General features: G+C 42.0%; 1 protein-coding gene across 4 annotated transcripts in view; it reads left to right on the forward strand.

Annotated features, from left to right (window-relative positions):
* TMCC3 (transmembrane and coiled-coil domain family 3) overlaps positions 1–20,704 on the forward strand; it is a 71,262-nt gene that overhangs the window by 32,179 nt on the left and 18,379 nt on the right. The window lies entirely within an intron of this gene.

The following is a 20,704-nucleotide window of genomic DNA, read 5'->3' on the forward strand; positions in this document are numbered from 1 at the left end:
CCCACTTCTTTGTCAATTGGAAAGTAATCCTGGGTCTCACCAGACTGAGTTGGAATCTGACTTTGCACTTTAACATCCAGTCTTCTGACAAGTGGTATCATTGAGTCCTCCCTTCCCTGGAAGCTTCAGACTCCGTAAAATGGACTTTGTGTGACAGTGTCGGCCACCATCAGTCCAACATGAGAAAGAGGGCTGGGTCGGAAGGAGGAAGAGGCAAGAGCAGTGGGGAAGCGTAGTGTGCTTCTGAAGAATCAGGCTCCTCCGGCCGTCCTCAGACGCCCCGGGGTGACGGATGCAGGGCTCCCTGTGGGGAGGGGAAGGTTCCATTTCACCTGAGCTCTGCCCGTGTGAGCTGCTTGGTCTCATGGGAAATCCGTATTCAATTTACAGCTTTATGTGTCTACGTCATGAAAGACTTCTATATATCGCTACAAGATAGGTGAAATCTTTCTTTCATTTCCTGGACATTAAAATATTTGAACACATTAATTCAAGTAATTCTTTTTTCCAATTAGTTCTGTATCAAAAGTTTGTCTAGGGGCTGGCCCGGTGGCGCAAGTGGTTAAGTGCGCGCTCCACTGCGGCGGCCCGGGGTTTGCCGGTTCGGATCCCGGGCGCGCACTGATGCACTCCTTGGCAAGCCACGCTGTGGCGGCGTCCCATATAAAGTGGAGGAAGATGGGCACGGATGTTAGCCCAGGGCCAGTCTTCCTCAGCAAAAAAAGAGGAAGATTGGCAGATGGTAGCACAGGGCTGATCTCCTCACACAAAAAAAAAAGTTTGTCTAAAATGTCAGGAAGGCGGGCTTACTGTTGATAACGATCCCCAGCCTTTAGAAACCAAAACAGGTAGGGGTGGAAGAGGGGTATGGGAAGTTGGAAGAGTTACCTGCTTGACATTTGATCCTTTGCATCTTGAAGATACATTTCTGTTGTCAAAAAAAAAAAAAAGAGGGCTAGCTGTCCTAACAGCAAAACATCTTAATAGCCTCATAGCATTGTGAGTGCAACAGCTGGCAGAGATTGACCTGCACGGTTTCGGTTGGAATGAAGAGAAAATTGCCACCGAAACTGCTAGAGCACTGCTTATAAAACAACTATAGCCGCCATCTGTGCCAGGCTGTTCCAAAGGGTGGAGGAAGGGGTCTCTTCTTGCCAGCCACTGGTTCACAGGCTCTTCTGGAGAGGCCCTCTGAATGCTGGCCAGCCCCTCCCGTCTCCTCCTCCTCCTGGTTCCTCAACTCCAACTAATCAAGGACTGGGTTATCTAGTGCAAACCTGGATGGTTTGCAGGCTGCCTGGGGGTTACTCTGTAGCCTGGAGGAAATTTGGGAGCTCTCTCCTGACTATATCCTTCACATTCCTGAATGTGAACCAGTGAGGGTAATGACCCAGGAAGACTAAATCAGGACTTGTTGCAGGGGGTGCCCTAAGGGTCTTTGAGCCCAGATCACAATTTAAGTAGGGCCTCAAATTTAGATTTTAACATTATTACCCAAAGAGTTAAGTATAGAGCCAGAAATAGAGCAATAGGATTAAAAGAAGATGTTATTTATCATATAACTTACACATACACGTATTTATTTTACTGTGTAATTTATTCCATAGTTTTTATTTTTAAATGTTTTGTAGATTGTAAAATATTACACGTGGAAGATGTTCCATTTAAAAAATAACACGAAACACCCCTGCACCTCAAACCCAGGGTAAGAAATCGAACTTGACCTTGTGACCTCTTCCCTGACTGCATTTCCCTCCGTCTCAAGCCTCCCTACCCCAGAGAGGTCATACTGTCGTGAGGTTGGTGTTAACTGTTCCCTTGCTTTTTCTCTGTCGTTTTACCACCTATATGTTTGTACCTAAACAAGAGTTTCCCTGCGTTTGATCTTTACAAAGTAGAATTCATACTGCATGTGTTCTTCTTAGACATGCTTCTTTTAAGATTTATCTATCTTAATTCTTGTAGCTATGGTTCAATTCATTCCACTGTACAGATGCACCCAGTGTATATATATCCATTCTGTTGCCTGTAGACCATTGGGTTATCTTGGCTGGTGGCGGTGGTTTTTGTTTTCTGTTGTGCATTTTGCTGCTATGAATATTTTGAATGCCCTCTCCCAACAAGGGCACTTGTTCCTAGGAATGGAATTTCTGAGACGCTGGGGCGTGTGCATGTTCAAATACCAAACAATTTTTGATGTTTTAAGAATTCATTAAATGTAAGCATTTCAAATATATCTTGTAATCTGATTTCAGCATTGCTTCATTTAAAAATATATCCTACAACCATCAAAAAATTTTTTTACATGGAAGTAGTCCTGTCCTTTTTTGGCTTCTGAGAAACTTCAGCCTTAAGGAGATAGCCTTATTGCTTTTTTGTAATTGTTACAGAAACCATTTTTGAAGGGCAAAACCAAACTTTAAAACCTGAAAATCACAAATAAAACAGTCTTGGGGGCTGGCCTGGTGGGGTAGCAGTTAAGTTTGTGCACTCTGCTTCAGCAGCCGGGGGTTCGCAGGTTCGGATCCCGGGCATGGACTGATGCACTGCTTGTCAAGCCATGCTGTGGTGGCGTCCCACATATAAAGTAGAGGAAGATGGGCACGGATGTTAGCCCAGGGCCAATCTTCCTCAGCAAAAAGAGGAGGATTGGCATCGGATGTTAGCTCAGGGCTGATCTTCCTCACACACACACACACACAAAAAACAGTCTGGCCCTCAGGAATCACATGAGCAGTATGCAAACAGTCACTTTATGGGCTCTGTGACTCTTCGGCCGGCTGCCGTGGATAGGTGTATGAGTGCCCCATTACACACTGCCATCGTCTGTATCTGTGGTGGTCTTGGCGAGGAGCCTGTATGGGAAACACCATTGCCCACACAATACATTTGGAAACTGAGTTCTCAATAGGAATGTTTCAATAGCGTTGGTCCCTTGAGGAGATAGTATTTTGTGACGAGTTCTATAAGAACGACGTAACGTTAGTATACATTATTTTTTCTGGGATTTTTCATTTGAAAACCTATTTATGGCTTGGCAATTCCAGCTTAGTTTCATAAAATTTTTTTAAGAACTATCTTTTATGACTTGGTTTTACTTCCTTGGGAAATTGGATTCAAAAGCCCTCTTTCAGTGGGGAGTTTTTGTAAAAGTAATCACATAAACTAAGTCATCAAGTTAGTTTGAGTTACAAAAATGCTTACTATCCTGAATACTGGGGCCAGTTATTTTGCTATTATTAGTGAAATCATAAGTCCTAAGAGGAAACAAGGAAGTATCTTGAGTGGGCTAATGAAATTTTGCCGGTATTAGCATATTAGTCTCGCTTTGAGGATGCAGGCACTGGGGACTTATATTTAAAAATATGAAAAAAGCGGGGCCGGCCTGGTGGCTCAGCGGTTAAGTGCGTGCACTCCGCTTCGGCGGCCTGGGGTTCGCAGGTTCAGATCCCTGGCGTGCACCGACGCACCGCTTGTCAAGCCATGCTGTGGCAGCATCCCATATAAAGTGGAGGAAGATGGGCACGGATGTTAGCCCAGGACCAGTCTTCCTCAGCAGAAAAAGAGGAGGATTGGCAGATGTTAGCTCAGGGCTGATCTCCTCACACACAAAAAAAAACAAAATAACAAGGTGAATAAAAACAGACTATACCAAAAAGAGAATATAAAACAAAAAATGTCTCTGGCCCCAGATGCCTAATTCTATTCCCCAGAGGGAATCCACAATTCCTAAGATAACTTTTCTAGAAATTTTCATACAAATAGAGTACACTTGTACAGATTTATAAAACCCCATCACAGCCCCTCTTTAAAACACAAATGACTGTGTAATGTAGACATAGCTCTGCATTTCACTTTTTTCCCTTAACAGTTTACTTGGACAGCTTCCATGGTAGCCCATTCAGATCCACCTCTGTTTTAGTGGCTGCATTGTTTTCCATTGTACTAGAATTTTTAAAAGTGATTCCGCATTGATGGATATCTCTGCTGTTTCCAGAATTGGAAACAGGTGGTGGTGGTACAAGCAGATTATCCTTTAAAAACAGCAAAGAAGAGTAGAAGAAAGAAGGCAAGGACTTGTAAATGCTTGATCTCCATTTCTGTTCTTTAAATCTCTTCAGGTTTTTTTTGCCTGAAATGTGTTTAGAGAACTGTGCGAAAGCCCCCAAGGGCTAGTTTCTTTTTCTTCCTTGCCTTTCCTTCCTTGTGATAGTCATGATGATGGAAGAGATTGTGATATTTAACTAAGGATCTGAGGAAAAGGAATGTATTTACAGTTTATTGGCTAAAGAACTGGGAGATTCCAGTTCTCTTCTCTCCTACCTCTGATGCAAACAGCATCCTATTGTAATGGGATGATTTGTTATAACCTGATTAGCAAACCTGTTTTATGATAATTCATCTCTTTGGAGGTGGAGGAGTTTCATTACACAGAGCTTATTGCATTAATATTTCTCCAGTGGCGTGTCCGTTGCCTATCTGAATACCGTTTTCCTTCCCTCTACCTGGCTGGCAGAGCCACCTCCCACAATATAGGCTGAAATCTTGGATATTGATTCCACAGGCTCCCTTGCTGCTAGTGCATGGACATATGACTCAGTCCTGGCCCAAGGGACCTAAGGGGAAATCTGCTGAGGAGTTTCTGGAAAATGTTTTTCTCCATAATAAAATATGAAAGAAGAGCAGTATTCTTGTCTATAGCCAGAATTCTCTACAAGTGGTTCTTAGAACTGTGGAGGCTCTCTTGCCTCTGTGAGCGAATGAGCACATGTCCTGAGAATAGTGGAATGAAAAAAGCTTGGGTCTTCAATAACATTGTTAAGCCACCAAAATAGCCCTGTTCTCTGATCTTAGTTTGTGAGCTCATAGGGACCCTTATTATTGAACTTATTCAGTTACTGAAATTATCCTATGTGATACAGAATTTTACCCATAGGAAATAATATCAAAGTACGAAACGACTCAGTTATAGGACAGTGGAGTGCCTGTTGTGTTCGAAAGACAGCGTGAGGCTCTGGGCCTGCAAAAACAAGAGTAAGGTAACTAATAATAAGAGGTAGTCAAGGATTTAGTGCTACAAGAAGCACTCAGACAAGAGCAGCAGGAGTTCTGAGTAAGCATTTAATACTAGAGAGGAGGTGATAAGAAATGACCTTGTGTAGAAAAGGTTAAATTGAGCCAGACTCTGAAGAACCTCAAGGTTTTGGTAAGTAGAGAGCTGGGGATGGCATTCCAGAAAGCCTGAGGTTTTAGAAAGACCATAGGCTATGAAGTCAGACTTGCATTCAGCCTCTGGCTCGTCCCTCACTAGTTTGTGACCTAGTCAAAGCCCTTGATTTCTTTGAAACTCATCATGATAGACTAAACCTAACTTGTAGAATTTGGGTGAGGATTAGAGAGAAAATATGTCAAACATCTGTCATGCTGACAGGCACGTGGCAGGCACGGAGTAGATGGTGGAGGTGCAAGGGGTGGTGTGAGAGCATGCATCGGGGGAGCACATGAGCTAGTAGAAATGATCTGGGCATGTTGTTCTTGATCTGGTCAGAGTTCACCTGGATTAAGCCATTTGGTCTAGGTAAGAGGGTGTGAGTACAAAATTTGGAGAGAGACAGGTTTGGATCAGGACGTGGAGGACCTTGACTTCTACCTAAGGGAATTTAGACCTGTAGGGGAGGAAGAATTTCGTCTACCCTCTAGGTCTTTCTGGCTGGGCTATGAATTAAATTGACATGAGACAGAATAACAGGAGAAAATCAAACAAAGCTTTATGACATGTATACCTGGGAGAAACCCAGGAGAACTGAGCAACTCAGCCAGAATGCTTGAAGCTGCCACCTTAAATAGCATCTTCAGCTAAAGACAAAGGTGGATGTTGGAGGTGGGGGGAGTCAGTTATGGGAGATTACCAGAAAAAGCACAGTAAACAAGAGTAAGGTTATTACGCAGATTTAAGTCTTAGCCTTCCACATTGATAGGAGTTTCTAGAGATAAGGTCATCCCCCCTTCTTCCTGGTACAGAGAGGGAGCTATCTTTACAGATGGAAATTTCCCTTACAAATGTAAATGTCTCTTACAAAGGGTAACTTCTACTTGGTTTTCAGAGCTTTTCCCATGTCTGCAGTTTTTTAAAAAAATAACTGGCCAAAAATAATCCTCAGGCAGACACATCTTGAGGTGGCCAATTCTGATCCCCCGCAGACCTCATCCTGTAGACAACCTGTGTGGTGACCATTAAGACGGGCAGCCTGGAGACAGTGAGATGAGTTAGGAAATTGTTGCAGTGGTCCAGATGTGCAGTATGAAAGACCTAGACCACGTAGGTATCAGATGTTGGAGAGAAAGGGAGGGTTAGATGTTGGATAGAGTATCAAGAAGAAAGAGAACTTAGTGGTGTGAGAGGCAAGGGTGGGGCAAGACTTAGCAATGAGTCCTAGAGACCTAATGCCTGTCAGTTGTTTCATGTGAAATTCAGAACAGACTTGTAACACTTTTAGATCATCGTATCCCAGGTTGAGACACAAGCATTTGGCAACATTTATTGAAATTTTTGATGAAAGATGCTATATAAGTTGCCCAAATCTGCTTGTCATTTAATTCTAGCCTAATTATGTCTGTCACTTTCCCACTGTTTATATATAGGTTTGGTTCCTTTGAAAGATGTGCCCCGTAATAAAATAAACATACCCTTGCCACATACCCTTGCCTCTGATTAGATATGATTGAACACTTTGAGTCAATCCTATAATATGAAGTATATATTCATTGATTGTTGGCTACACGTTTATCCAGGATGAAAAGCAATTGAGCAGAGTTTTTCTCTGATGCAGGGATTGTGGTTCTTACAGGTATGTTTACAATGACCTTATTAATGAAACATCAGTCATAACAACATCTAAAGTAATGATTGACATCAGAGGCATCATCAAGCCTAGAAATCAAAGACATTTCAGTTCATCAAATTCAGGGTATTATCTTGGGCTGAATGAGGTTTCATGATGTTCTCAGTTGGTGAATCTTAAATAGATGGTTCTCCAACATTTGAAATGCTGAGTAAGGCAGGTGGACTGAGTGAAATTAATAAAGTACATCACTTTGGAATACTGTTATGTGATTAGTAGCCCTTGGAGTCTTGTTAAGTTCACCAACTTTCCCAGTATAAGGCAAAAAGAAAACCCATTGTTCTTGTATCTTAGGGAACCAGTCATGAGTAAAGCCTCTTAAGAAAGGCATTCTTCTGATTGGGCATAAAATTAACATAGTTTCCAATGGTAATTGTGCACACAGGCACTTCTGTAATAAGCTCAGAGCAGGTGTCCTGTCTGAGAGTTCTTGTGGTCTTGTTGGGAGGTTAGGGCTCTAAGCCAGGTATAGACCCATGATTTGGTTTATTACAGTGCCCAGATTACAAGAAAAAAGCATCTAGTGTTGAAACTTTCCCAGACTCCTTTCTATCTTTCACACACTTTTTTTCCCCTTTTACTAATCTAATTTGGGTTTTTTATGTTTTCAGACAGAATTTGAGACATAATAGATATACATATAGATAGGTGTACTGTGGTGCTTTCCTACTGTCAGAAGAGTCTGGGATATTTTCCTTAGAGTGAGGAGAATATGATTTGCAACGTATGTTGAAGGATTTCTCTTCTCAATCCATAAATAAAAGACAAAAGGAATCGTACTCTTTGGGGAAGTCATCTTTAACCCCTGCCTTTTCTTTCATCCCAGGTAAAAATGTTGTCCTTTGTAATCTGTCGAGCCCTCTGATGAAAAGCACCGGGACTGTGATAATTGGAGTTGGTTTAGCATTTCAGGTCTCCAGAAGAGAGATGATTGGAGATGGAATAAATTACCGATCATGTATTCATGAGACAGAATGCCTGATTTTCCCTCATGTGATGCATAATATTTTAGGTGAGAACTCAGCTGTCCTTAGCTTCAAATGATGTTTTCCTTTTTTTTAAAGTAGCAGATCTGGTTATATGATCCCTGCATCCCAGACAGAGGCCCACTTAGTGTTGGTATGCAATGCAGTATGAGTGTACAGGCATATATCGACCAAATCCTACGAATTCATTGATGAATCCTTCTTATGTAACTGTGTAGAGCGCATGAACCAAATCCAAAATCCCTATGTATGGTCTAGTCACAGTTCTGTGTTTTAAAAAAATTAGTGAGAAACTAAACGGTGTCTATATTTAAGGGAGGGTGATTTTTTTCTTCTACTTTTTTTGTTGTTGTTGAGGAAGATTTGCCCTAAGCTAACGTCCGTTGCCAGTCTTGCTCTATTTTGTATGTGAGGCGCCACCAGAGCATGGCCACTGATGCATGGTGTAGGTCCACACCCGGGAACCGAACCCAGGCTGCCGAAGTGGAGTGTGCCGAACTTAACCACTAGGCCAACGGGGCTGGCCCTCTTCTACTCTTTTTAATATTTCAACTTCTCTCTTTCAATATTTTATTTTTATGATTAAAAAAATGCCCAGGTACTTTTTTTTTTGGTGTGAGGAGGACTAGCCCTGAGGTAACATCCGATGCCAGTCCTCTCCTTTTTTCTTGAGGAAGAGTGGCCCTGAGCTAACATCCATGCCCATCCTCCTCTACTTTATATGGGACGCGCCACAGCATGGCTTGCCAAGCGGTGCGTTGGTGCGCACCCGGGATCCGAACCTGTGAACCCCAGGCTGCTGAAGCGGAGCACGTGCACTTAACCACTTGCGCTACCAGGCCGGCCCCCCCAGCTACTTTTTTAAAAATTATTTTGTTGAGGTTTATTACATTGTGTAAATTTCAGGTATACATCATTATATTTCAGCTTCCATATAGCATGCCTTGTGTTCACCACCAAAAGTCTAGTTTCCATCTGCCATCATATGTATGGGCCCCTTTACCCATTTTGCCCTCCCGCCACCCCTAACTACTTGAAAAACCCTGCCTCCCCTTGCCTACGTGATAAAGTCTCAAGTCTGGCATGGTTTACAGAGCCTGCTGTCTGTATTCTTCAGTCTTGTGCCTCCTCCCTTCAGAAATACTTGCCTTGCACCTCTTTTTGCCCCAACCCTCAATCGTGCCCTGATTTAGAATGACCCATTTAGTCCTTCTAAATTCTTGACACCCCAAGAAACTTTTAGTTTCCTAAATATTCTTTTTGGCTCTGTGTACACACTGTGCTCCTTGCTAGGCTCTCTTGGCTGATTTTTGAGCCTCCTCTTCTAAGTCCAAGTCAAATATCATTTTCCTAGAAGCCATCTCACCGAAGTCTTCTGGTTACTTATTTCCACCTCTTTGTCCCGTTAAAGTACCTATTACCTTTTTCTACAGTTGCGTAGTTCTGTATGTCTCCCTGCCCAAACAGTGAACTCCTAGGGCAGAGCTTATCATATTTATTTTTCTGATTCCAGTGCTTTTAGCGTACTGCTTGGCTCACAAAAGACGCTCAGAAAAACATTTTTGAAGTGGAAATTTTGTATTTTGGGGGGCCTGGTTTGGAATTTGAATTAATCAATTCTGTTAACCATCATAAAAACAATTTGGGCTGAGTAAGCCCTAATTGTACTTTGTGTGCTTTTAGTTAAATTCAGCCTCTTTGAGAAACATTGGCTTTCTAAATAACTATTATGTAATGAACCCGGGCATTTGCAATCTGCATCAACGTGGTATTTAGGATTTTGCTGCATTTTGGAGAATTTAAGATTAAGTATGTTTGTGTCTAAATCTGATGTGTTTAGTGACACCACAGATATTAGTGCCTTGCTGGTATACCGTACAGATTTCCACTCTTTTTCTCTGTTTTGTACATTTGCTCTTCTTTATTCCGGTACTAAAAGCAAATATTTATTAAATAGTGTCATGAAAGTTTCAGAAACTTTAAAAATGTTAAAGAGCTGACAGAGTGCAGTATGAATTGACACTAATGAAATTAAATTCTTTTCTTGCTAGAATTGAACAATACTGTATGTTAATCAACATTCGCTTACTGAGCACCTGCAATGTTATATAGGTACTATAAAGTAGTAATTTTGACAGCTCCTACATTTTCATTGTCTAAGCTTTTTTGTGTATTTTATATTTTACTGTTTTGAGGAATAAGTCACAGTGAAGTGCATACATCTTAAATGTACAGTTGGATGATTTTGCCTATGTGTGTACTCTGTCACTGCCACCTGCATCAACGTTGAAAGCACCCAGAGCTCCCTCTCTTTGATTAAGTATGACATACCTGAGATTCATCTGTGTTGTAATGTGTTAATAGTTGTTCGTTTTTTTACTTGCTGCATATGGTTTTTAACTGCTTTTTGCTTAATTTTCATTTTGATGAGTAAGATTCATTATAAGGACGGGTAAATATTCAATTTGTGTTAAGTGGTATGTGCTGATAACTCAAGTTTATCAACAAGACTATTGGCATTTTGTGTGAGGGCTGCCAGCTTTACAGACCTAGTAGTAACAGAATTGTCGAGTAGAACAGCTGCAAAGGCCTTAGAGGTTGCAAAGTTCAGCCACTTTGTTTTCTCAAATGAGGGACCTAAGGCTGGCGAGTTAACTAGACCCAGGTCTCCTGATCAGCTAGTGTAGGTTTTATCCTGAGGTCATGATGCTGTGTTACAATCCACACTTGATCTTATGTATGACTCCAGTCAACAGGAAAGCAATCTTTTTTTTTTTTTTTTTTCCTTTTTTATTTTTCCCCCAAAGCCCCAGTAGATAGTTGTATGTCGTAGTTGGCACATCCATTCTAGTTGCTGTATGTGGGACGCGGCCTCAGCATGGCCGGAGAAGCAGTGCGTCGGTGCTCGCCCGGGATCCGAACCCGGGCCGCCAGCAGCGGAGCGCGAGCACTTAACCGCTAAGCCACGGGGCCGGCCCAGGAAAGCAATCTTGAAAATTTAGAAATCCGTAATCAGCAAGAGTTAAAATGTTGGCCCTTAAATGGTAAGAATTTCAGTTATCTGGAAATTTCTTTCACTCATCTATAACACTTCCCTCTTAGTGTCGATTAAATGTAAATTAAACAGTGTAGTCCTTTTAAAGCCTTGATCAAATCACAAAGATTATTCTTAGGATGAGAAGTCTTAGGGTAAATTCTGATTCTGTAATCTCTGCAAGTAAAAAACTGGTTCTTAATCTTATACCTTCCTGCTAGGGAAGTAATGATTCATAGAAAGGATTTTAAAGGAGAGATTAGGAGACTCATAGTAATGGAAAATTAAGCCCTTTATTGACCCGTTGGCCAGAAAGTAACCACAGGACACTCTTCAGGATGTTAGAGCCTCCTTAAATATAATTAGAAAACATAGAGACAAGTGGTTTATCTTTTTCCTAATTATAAAGCACTATATTTCAAACAGGATTGAAACCCATTACTTGGTCATGAAATGAATGAAATGAGTAAGAACTGTCACTTTCTATTTTTATATGGAAAAGCAGAGGGAAGAATACAGCAAATACCCATCTACTTTATTCAGATTTAACAATTAAAATTTTTCATATTTGCTTTTGTGCGTGTATGTGTGTAATCTGTTTCAAAGTAAGTTACATATGGATATCAGAACACTTCATTTCTGATATGTATCTAAAAACAAAGACTTTTTCTACATAATTAAATTAACATGCCTAATAAAAGTAATTATAATTTCCTAATACGCATTTGTCAAAAAAATGAGCTAACTGTATTTTTAAAAATACAGTTGCATTACATGTAGTAAAGGTTAGTGTTATTTTATAAAACGTGTGTTTCAATTGTGTGTGTGTATACACGCACACATTTATATGTATGTATTGGTAAATACGTATTTCTTACTGTGGGTCTCATTCAGAATTCGCAATATACTGCTTTATAGCGTAGAGAAGTTGGTTATATAAGTATTTGCTACTCAGTGATACTGCTAGTTCTGTACTGAGTGTTCTATGGCACCTAAAAAAATGAATACTTTCAGTAACCTAAAAATCCAACAAGGAAGATAAAACAAGTAGGGACCCACTCAGCTGTATAAATAAGAGCCAGAATGGATCAGGAAGGCGAGAAAGTAACATGGGCAGGAGTCCTTTGGAAAGGCCTCAGGACAGAGATCTTGAGGGGGTGGTAGGATTTGGATAAGACAGAGGCCTTGGGAATGGTATATGCAGGAGGGAATGATGTAGGTTTTCAGGTTAAAAAAAAAAAGTACAGAAATGTGTTTGGTGAACTACGGCGCTGAGATCTGTCGGGTGGGTAGAAGGAAGGCGGAAGACACTGGATGGTTGGAATAGGACAGAATTACTCTGGGATTAAGTACTAGCAGGAGGAACCCAATTCCTTTATTAAAGGAAGAGCCATTGTCCCTCTTGAGCAGTGTTATAATGTGATGAAAGCAGAAGTTTAGAAGATTAGTGTAGTGACTCTACAGACTGGATTGAAGAAAGACAACGTTGAAAACATTGAAATCTGGTTAAACTGTTGCCCTGTGTATGGGTGAGATGGGAAGTGCGAGTCTGGATTCAGGTGGATGGACCTGGGGATAGCAAGGAAGGGCCAACCTAGAGAGAAATTACTGGACAAAGAAATAAAAGAATTCGGTGGCAGTTTGAATAAGGGATGAAGGGGAGAGAGAACCTGGGAAAAATTAGAGAATGATGCCATTGATAGGTATTGTATGGAATTAACTATAACCTGGTCTGGAAACCCCCTCATGTTATCTATAAAAACAAGCTTCCAGGGGCCGGCCCGGTGGAGTAACAGTTAAGTTCACGTGTTCTGCTTCAGCGGCCCAGGGTTCGCTGGTTTGGATCCTGGGTGCAGACCTACTCACCGCTCATCAAGCCATGCTGAGGCAGTGTCCCACATAGAAGAACTAGAAGGATCTACAACTAGGATATACAACTATGTACTAGGGCTTTGGTGAGAAAAAAGAAAAAGAGAAAGGTTGGCAACTGATGTTAGCTCGGGGCCAATCTTCCTCAAAAAAAAAAAAAATGAGCTTCCACTCCATAATACACTCAAGAAGTAGTTTAGGAGGCTTTTCAAAGGAGTAGCAAGTTATAATCATTAGATAAGCCTTTCTAATGCAATCTTCCCTTGTGTGGCTTAAAGACTTAGAGATGGGAAATGTTGGACGTCTGTCTTTAGAGTCTTAATTTAGAGTCCTAGTTTTACTGAAAAAGCAATGTAGGAGACTAATGACACTTAATTTAAAAATTAAGGACCAAGGGCTGGCCCCGTGGCTTAGCAGTTAAGTGCGCGCGCTCCGCTACTGGCGGCCTGGGTTCGGATCCCGGGCGCACACCGGAGCACTGCTTCTCCGGCCATGCTGAGGCCGCGTCCCACATACAGCAACTAGAAGGAAGTGCAGCTATGACATACAACTATCTGCTGGGGCTTTGGGGGGAAAAATAAATAAATAAATAAAATTTTTAAAAAATAATAAAAATTAAGGACCAGAGAGGCCGGCCCGGTGGCATGAGTGGTTAAGTGCGTGCGCTCCGCTGCTGCAGCCCGGGATTCGCGGGTTTGGATCCCGGGTGCGGACCGACGCACCACTTGGCAAGCCATGCTCAGGGCCGATCTTCCTCACCAAAAAAAAACAAAATTAAGGACCAGATATTGAGGTTTTAAATTTTAATTGTTGGAGATACTGTACCTTTTCAAAAGTCACATTAAATCACTCAAATACTAGGTCATCTGCTTTTGGGTATGTGGGCATCTTTTAAAAATTGTCATCTTTACTGTTCAGTTCAGGTTCATTCAAAGTTGATCCTTAAGGGACCTCCTGGTGTGAGTTGGAGACCCTGCTTGTCTTTTCTCCTCCCACCTGTGTGCTGCAAGATGCATGTGCGTACACAGCAGATTCCATGAATGGTGGGGACAGGGGGAGGGCAGCTATCAGCTTCTGCTGGAAGAGCTTAATCATGGCCATAGCAGCATCATTGTTCTTAACTCGAGACTCTTCTTGAAGTTCCCACCTACTTGGGTTATGTTGTCTTTAATAAACGATAGCCTACACTTAGAGCACTTACTCAGTCTGAGGCACTTCACAAGTATTAATTCATTTAATCCTCACAGTCACCCTGTGAAGCATACTGCTGTCCCCACTTTACAGATGAGGAAACTGAGGCACAGAGAGTAAGTAACTTGCCCACAGTGATACAGATCAGTGTGGCAGAGCTGAGATTTGAACCTACACAGTCTGGTTCGTATTCTGTGCTTTTAACCACTAATTTATGCTACCACTGTGATGTAGTCAACCTCTGTTTAGGACACATGCCTTTGGAATCAGGGCTTTCCGTTGAATCTGAGCTGGCTGGTTGCTGCAAAGTGTTGTGAGTGGGCCCTGAAATACAGTCAACCCAAATACAGACTTGGGTTCTAAGAAGGGTCATGGTAGAGTGTTGATCTTAAAAATCACAATCCACAATTCAGTTTATTTCTTTGTAGTTTCCTTTCTCCCAGATTACAAAACAATATGTTCCTAGAGGACTATTCTCTATCAGAAATTTGCAACTTTAGTGCTTTAAACTGCTGTGGCTGTGGGAGAAGGAAGCCGCCTCTTATCTGCATCCTGGTAGCAGAGCGCCTAATGCTTATTGTATCTGTTAGAGCTTTAGCCGGAAGAAGGAGTTTATGTACAAGCTGGAATGTTTCACCAGCGTTTAGAATCATTATTAGTGGTTGAAACAGAAGCAACCTACATTTTTTATTATACAACATATCTTGGGATTTAAGCTAATTTCTTCTCTTACTTATTAATGTCAAATTGGAAACATCTCCAGTAATTGCCTTGTGGCACCAAGAGCTGTCTAAGGCCGTCTGTTAGTGTTTGCTCTTCTGGTTTCTCTACCATACATATTTTTTACTTTGTAGTATTTAGTGGTAACCCAATGATTTAAGTAAACTAAATTTTAGGGATTGTAGGTGGGAACCATGTTTGTGTCTAGTAACGGGTCTGGCATATGCAGTGGGCTCTCAGTAAAAAGGCGGGATATATTAGAGCCCAGACCTTGGAGCCAGCTGGAATCACAGCTGGGCCACTTTGCAAGCTTTATGACCTCAGACAAGTCACTTAACTTTTCGTGTCTGTAAAATGGGAGTAATTATTCTAATCTCAGATTCTTGAAGGGAAAAATAAAATAATGTATGTGAAGCACTTAGAAAATTATATGATGCTTAATAAGTCCTTAATAATTGGTAGCTTCTCTTTTTACAATAAATTTGAACTATCTTGCCAAGATCCTGTCCTTTCTTGGACCATTCTTCTTGAGGCCTGCTTTTGCCCTTTAAACAAGTCATTGCCTTCTTAGGCTTTGGAGGATCAAGAGACTCCTTTATTCTTGTGTTCACATTCTATTGAATTGTGATTTCCTAAGGGACAAGGAACTGCACTTGATAATCTTGCTGATGCGTTAGATAATTTATTTTAAAAGGTTTTTCATTGAATGCAATACAAGACTGCTTCCTTATGCCATCACAAATAATGGACTGAGTTAAAACATGGGTGTGTTAGAAGGAGCAGGCACCTGCGTTCTCGGCGGCAGTTATGATGGTTGCCGCAGGGAAATGTCACTTAGGGAGGAAGAGAGTACACCTGCATACTCTGTACATTGTGGATCTTAATATTTGTCGTTTGGTAATTGGTCACCTGTATTCTGCTTGGAGCAACAGAGAGACGTGAGACACATCGGGTTCCTGAATATTTGATCTCTTGCATGAATCAAAATCCATTAACAGTCCACAGTCCAGTCTGTCTTGAAAGCAATCCAGCCCAACCTCAGCTGCAGGTTCTTGTTGATTTCATTGCAGACAGCTGAGAGAATGTAAACAGGAGAGACAACTGGCTGCCCCAATTGGTGTTTCTCAACCACTGATTCATGCAACAGGTTCTGAGTTCCCATTGAGGAAGGAATGTGGAGCAAGACACAGGTGGCTTATGAGACATTCCTTCCCCTCGAGGCTTCGAGATAGTGGAGGAACAAATGGTACACGAATACTAACTAGAGAATAAGCCCTGTAAAAGGGGTAAATGCAGATTTTAGGGAGAGTGTAAAGGAAGCAATCAGTTTCAGCTGGGCTTGGGAGTAGGGGAGGCTTTGTGGAAAAGACAGTATTTGAACAGGTCCTTGAAAGGTAAATTGGGAAGGAGGCATGGAGGCAACGCTGGTGTAAGGAACCAGCAGGCACTTAACACACAGAAATAGGAAAATGCATGAAGCATCCAGGGGCTTGTAGGACCAATGGAATAAGGTGAAGGTTAAAAGCTTGGGCCTTGGTACAAATCCTGATTCTGTGTCTTATAGCTGTAACCACAACTTATTTGATGCCTCCTCACTTCCACATCTATACAGCATAGCTAATAATGCCCACCTCATGGAGCTGTGTGGAGTAAATGAGAGTGTATATAAAGCTGCAAGCTTACTGTAGTGCCTTGTGCAGAGATGTGCTCGACATGCCATTATGGATGAGTCTACTGGAATGTGGCTAAGAGAGGACCCTGATCAAATGAGTTAAATTCTTTGCTAAAGATTTCACACTTTAGGGAACTTGAAAGGTTTTCAGAAGGAACAAGACATGGTCTGATTTATCTTTTAAAAACATCATTTTATTTGGCCCAAGGAATTCAGAGTTTTTATATTGATTGTCCTCATTTGAAGGTCCAGCACAACTTCAAAGTAAGGTTTTTCCATACTAGAAATAAATACTAAAATGTTGATCAAATGCACTTTTTAATGGACATTAAAATTTTTTTCTTTAAATGTAATGCTAGTTATTATTTTGGTAGAACTAAAAGCAGCTTTTTATTTCTAATTGCTATTTGGTGATAATACTGCTGGCTTATATTAGAAAAACAAAATTGCTCAAAGGAAATAGCTTCAGTATTGCAAAAGGGAAAGAAATTAATATAGAGCAGTTCTCTTTCTACTCCCTCAAAACCAAGTATGTTATTTCTTAGCCCTGCCTGATGGCTAGTAGTGTTATGATCTCTATGATTTACAACAAAATTCTATACTACAAATCATCTGGTATGTATATTCCCCCCCCAGTATTTGTTATAGTACCAAAAAAAAAAAAATGAAACCCTGATCTGCAGAGAATAACTTAATTATGAGGCTTAGGTTTGCCTTGGGAATGCACTTTGGGGCCTGAGTACCAAATGCTATTTCCTCGCTCAATCTTATATAGCGACTTTTCAAAGGATGCCGGCCTTAGTGTGGCTTTCTCTGGGTGCCCTGGGAATGGGGATAGAAGTAGCTGTGCCAGTTTATGAGCTGAGTGTGCTTGACCACATTCCGCCTATTGCATATGAGAGTGAGAGTATACTGTTTATCTCCAGGGAGGATGACATACCTAGTGTCTACAAATAAAATACACCTATCTCCTTCCAGTAAGAGTCAGGTTATGATAAGGCGTGTGGAAAATATAGGTAGAATAGCAGTAATATCCAAAAGTCAAAAATGGAGAGGAAGGCAAAAATGCCAGTCACCAGGTCTAACAGTTACTCTGAGTTTGGTTCTGAACTTCTGAGCATCCAAGGCAAAAAGAGAAACATAATTGTTGTTATCTGATAGACACTCCTATCGTAGTCCCTATTATAGTCACTGTATGTATTTATCCAAGACGCTGCACTTTAGTAGACACATTATTTTCCCTCTTGTGTAGGGCACCTATAATGAGCAGAGCATGGATTGAAATGAAAAGTTACTTGGGTTTGCATTCAAGCTGCTGCTTTTAACAGCAGGGATTAGGCCAAGTGAGAGCTGTAAGGATTCTTCCAGCTCTGAGAGTCTAACTTCTGTTGCAGGTCAGTGCCCCTCATAGGGAGTTAGTCATTGTGCATGTGTGTCTAAGAGGGTGCTAAGAACTCCTCAAAGACCCCGTTCATATTGGAGATGCTGAAAGACTCTGCAGGATGGTGCTGCATTTGTAGCTGTCATTCAGAAACAGATTAAGCACACATCCCTCCCAAGAACCCCCACCCTCCATGTTTTGGGGTTAAGGGAGGTGGTGAACAAATGCTACAGGTAAAGGAGAAGGCTGGGCTACCAGTCCTGGGATGGAGGCAGAACTTCCTCTCAGGCTGGGGCTGCCAGGGCTGGCCATTCTTCACTGCTCACAGGCCAAGGGCCTTGGAGACCCATTTTTCCTCCTCTTTTAGAGCTGCCTCTACTCCCTCAGTTCCTAGAGGTGGGTCTCTTGGAGTGGAACATGCTGTTAGCCCTCAAGCCAAGCTCTCAGGTCTGTTTCCTGGGAGGGTTTTACTGACAGACACTGTCAGGAACCAGTGTGGAATAACAAGCTTGGGTGGGTAAGATTCCAGAACCCCCCGGAAGTTGTTAATTCTCACTCACCCCTTCCCTCAGTTTCTTCTGAGTGTAGGAACTGAAAGCCTCAATGACGTTTATTCTACATTTAGTCCTAAAATTGGGGCTTCCTGCTTCCTCTTCGGAACTCACCATCCCACGTCTGTCCCCAAAAGAAACTGTGAGCCCTTTCTCCAGGAAGGCGGAGTTCTTCGTGCCCAGGCCTGTAGAGGTGACAGGAGATGTTAAGCGGTCACTTCCCTTACCCAAACTTGCCTATTTTTGAGGTACATGGAGTCCCCAGAGACTCCTTCCTCTTCTTAGAAATAACCCTCTTTGGGTGCTGCCTCACATTCCTCCACAGATCCCTTTCCAGGGGACCCAGGTGTCACTTACCTGCAATTAGTACTCAATATAGGTTGCTTGATTTTCATTACCACAGCCTTCCCCTTCCCCCTTTCAAGGTACAATCTTTTAAAATCTGGCCTCCACCCCCTGCCCCTTATAATTTACTTCTTATGTAGTTTACACAATGTACGGTAAATCTTTACCAGATCAGACTAATTTTGTAAGGGATTAGGTTGTATTGAAAGTATGAGTTACAAGCTATTTTGAAGAAATATGTATTTTCTAGTGTGTGTAACTCAAAAGTAGGTTACCACTGTTGCGTGATGGAGGCTTAATGAGAAGATAATTATTTCTAATTACAATTTCAAGTGTTTGTAAGTGCTTGAAGATGTTTGAAGAATTTGTTTTTGAGAACCTTAGACACTGCCTAATCTCCTTTACACTGTTAGTTTACAGTGTCTGTGGATACAGGATTGAGCCATCAAAGGGACGCATGTTCCAGCCCCTGTTCCAAATGATCCTTAATTCCGGAGTAATGAGATTTACTTCACCCGCAGTCGGGAAATAGCACTTTGACGCTACTGATTTTCTTTTGTCAGTGATGGGAAGAGAGGAAGGGCCGGGGGAACAAACCTTTGTGGTGAAACTAGCGGCTCAGTTCCCATTGTGTACGCCGTGAACTTACTTGAAGTTCGAGTGTACTGTTGTCAGACTCGAACTCCGAAAGGAAGTGTTCTTTGTCTAAACAAATTAGAACAAACGTTTTACTAAGACACTTTACTAATAAAATATCCTTTTGGATACTATGTGAAGATCTGTAAGATTTTCCATTTCTAGCAGGTAGTGAGGGAAAGTGGCTTTCTTCTAAAATATAGGTATTGAATATTCTGTATAGGTATTGACAGGAATGTATGAATTAGGTCTTGACAAGGAAACTTGTCAAGGCTTCATAGTTATTTTTCCAGTAGGTTCGCTCACTTAGCAAACCAAGTGTTTGATGCCAGGGTCCAGTGATCTAGTCAGCTTCCCCAGGTCCATGCTCACTGTCTGGCTAGACATTTTGCAAGTGCGTGTCAAATGACCGCAACATAGCAAGCAGGAATATGCCTTAGTATCATGTATATTGCTTGCAGGAAAGTGGTATAAAGCTCACGTTCTTCTGGTAGAACATTCAGAGGTATGCCCCTTCAGGGTCACGCTGAGCAGCCCTTGTTCTCTCCGCGGTGTCACCCAGCGCGGGGTAGGTGTCTTCCCTTCTCTCCAGGCACGTCCATGGCTTATCTGCTGAGTGTACTTGTGTCCAGATACCAGCCCCTCACTTGTTAGGCCCTTAGACATGACCTGCTTCTTCTCCATAGGCCCCTTATCTACTTTCTTTTCTGATTTTTACCTTCTGTTTCTTTCACTCTTTCTTCTCTCTTTTTTTTTTTTTTTTTGTGAGGAAGATGAGCCCTGAGCTAACATCCATGCCACTTCTCCTCCTTTTTTTGCTGAGGAAGACTGGCCATGGGCTAACACCCGTGCCCATCTTCCTCTACTTTATACGGGACGCGGCCTCAGCATGGCCTGACAGGTGGTGTGTCGGTGTGCGCCCAGGATCCGAACCCGGGCCGCCAGCAGCGGAGTGCGTGCACTTAACTGCTACGCCATGAGGCTGGCCCCTCTTTCTTCTCTTAGTGATTGTAAATGCTTGGCCATGATTCTGAAAAAAGCAATAAGCTTCGTTATCCTCATAAATTATTTTGCCTGCATTGCTGTTTATATTTTAGAGCATGGATGAAGAAGAATGGAATTTTCAGGCTGAGGCTAACCTGAGATTGGTGTGGCTCCAGGCAGCAATACCAGGGCCATGGGTAGAAAGTTCCATGGATGGTGATTTCAGGTTCAGCCTGAGGGAGAATTTTCTGACAGTCGTCTAAACCAAACCCCGAGTGTCCACACACGGTCCGGATGGCCATGATAGGGACACTGCACAACTGGTTCTCACATGGTTAGTATCTGAGTTTGTCCAGCGTCTTGTGAAGTCTTGTGTATTCCATATACCCAAGCTGAGCCCCAGCTAAGCTATTTATTATCCACATTTATATAT

This window comes from Ceratotherium simum, chromosome 25, assembly GCF_057802395.1.
Source record: "Ceratotherium simum simum isolate JZ-2026a chromosome 25, ASM5780239v1, whole genome shotgun sequence".
In the NCBI taxonomy this organism is placed as follows: domain Eukaryota; kingdom Metazoa; phylum Chordata; class Mammalia; order Perissodactyla; family Rhinocerotidae; genus Ceratotherium; species Ceratotherium simum.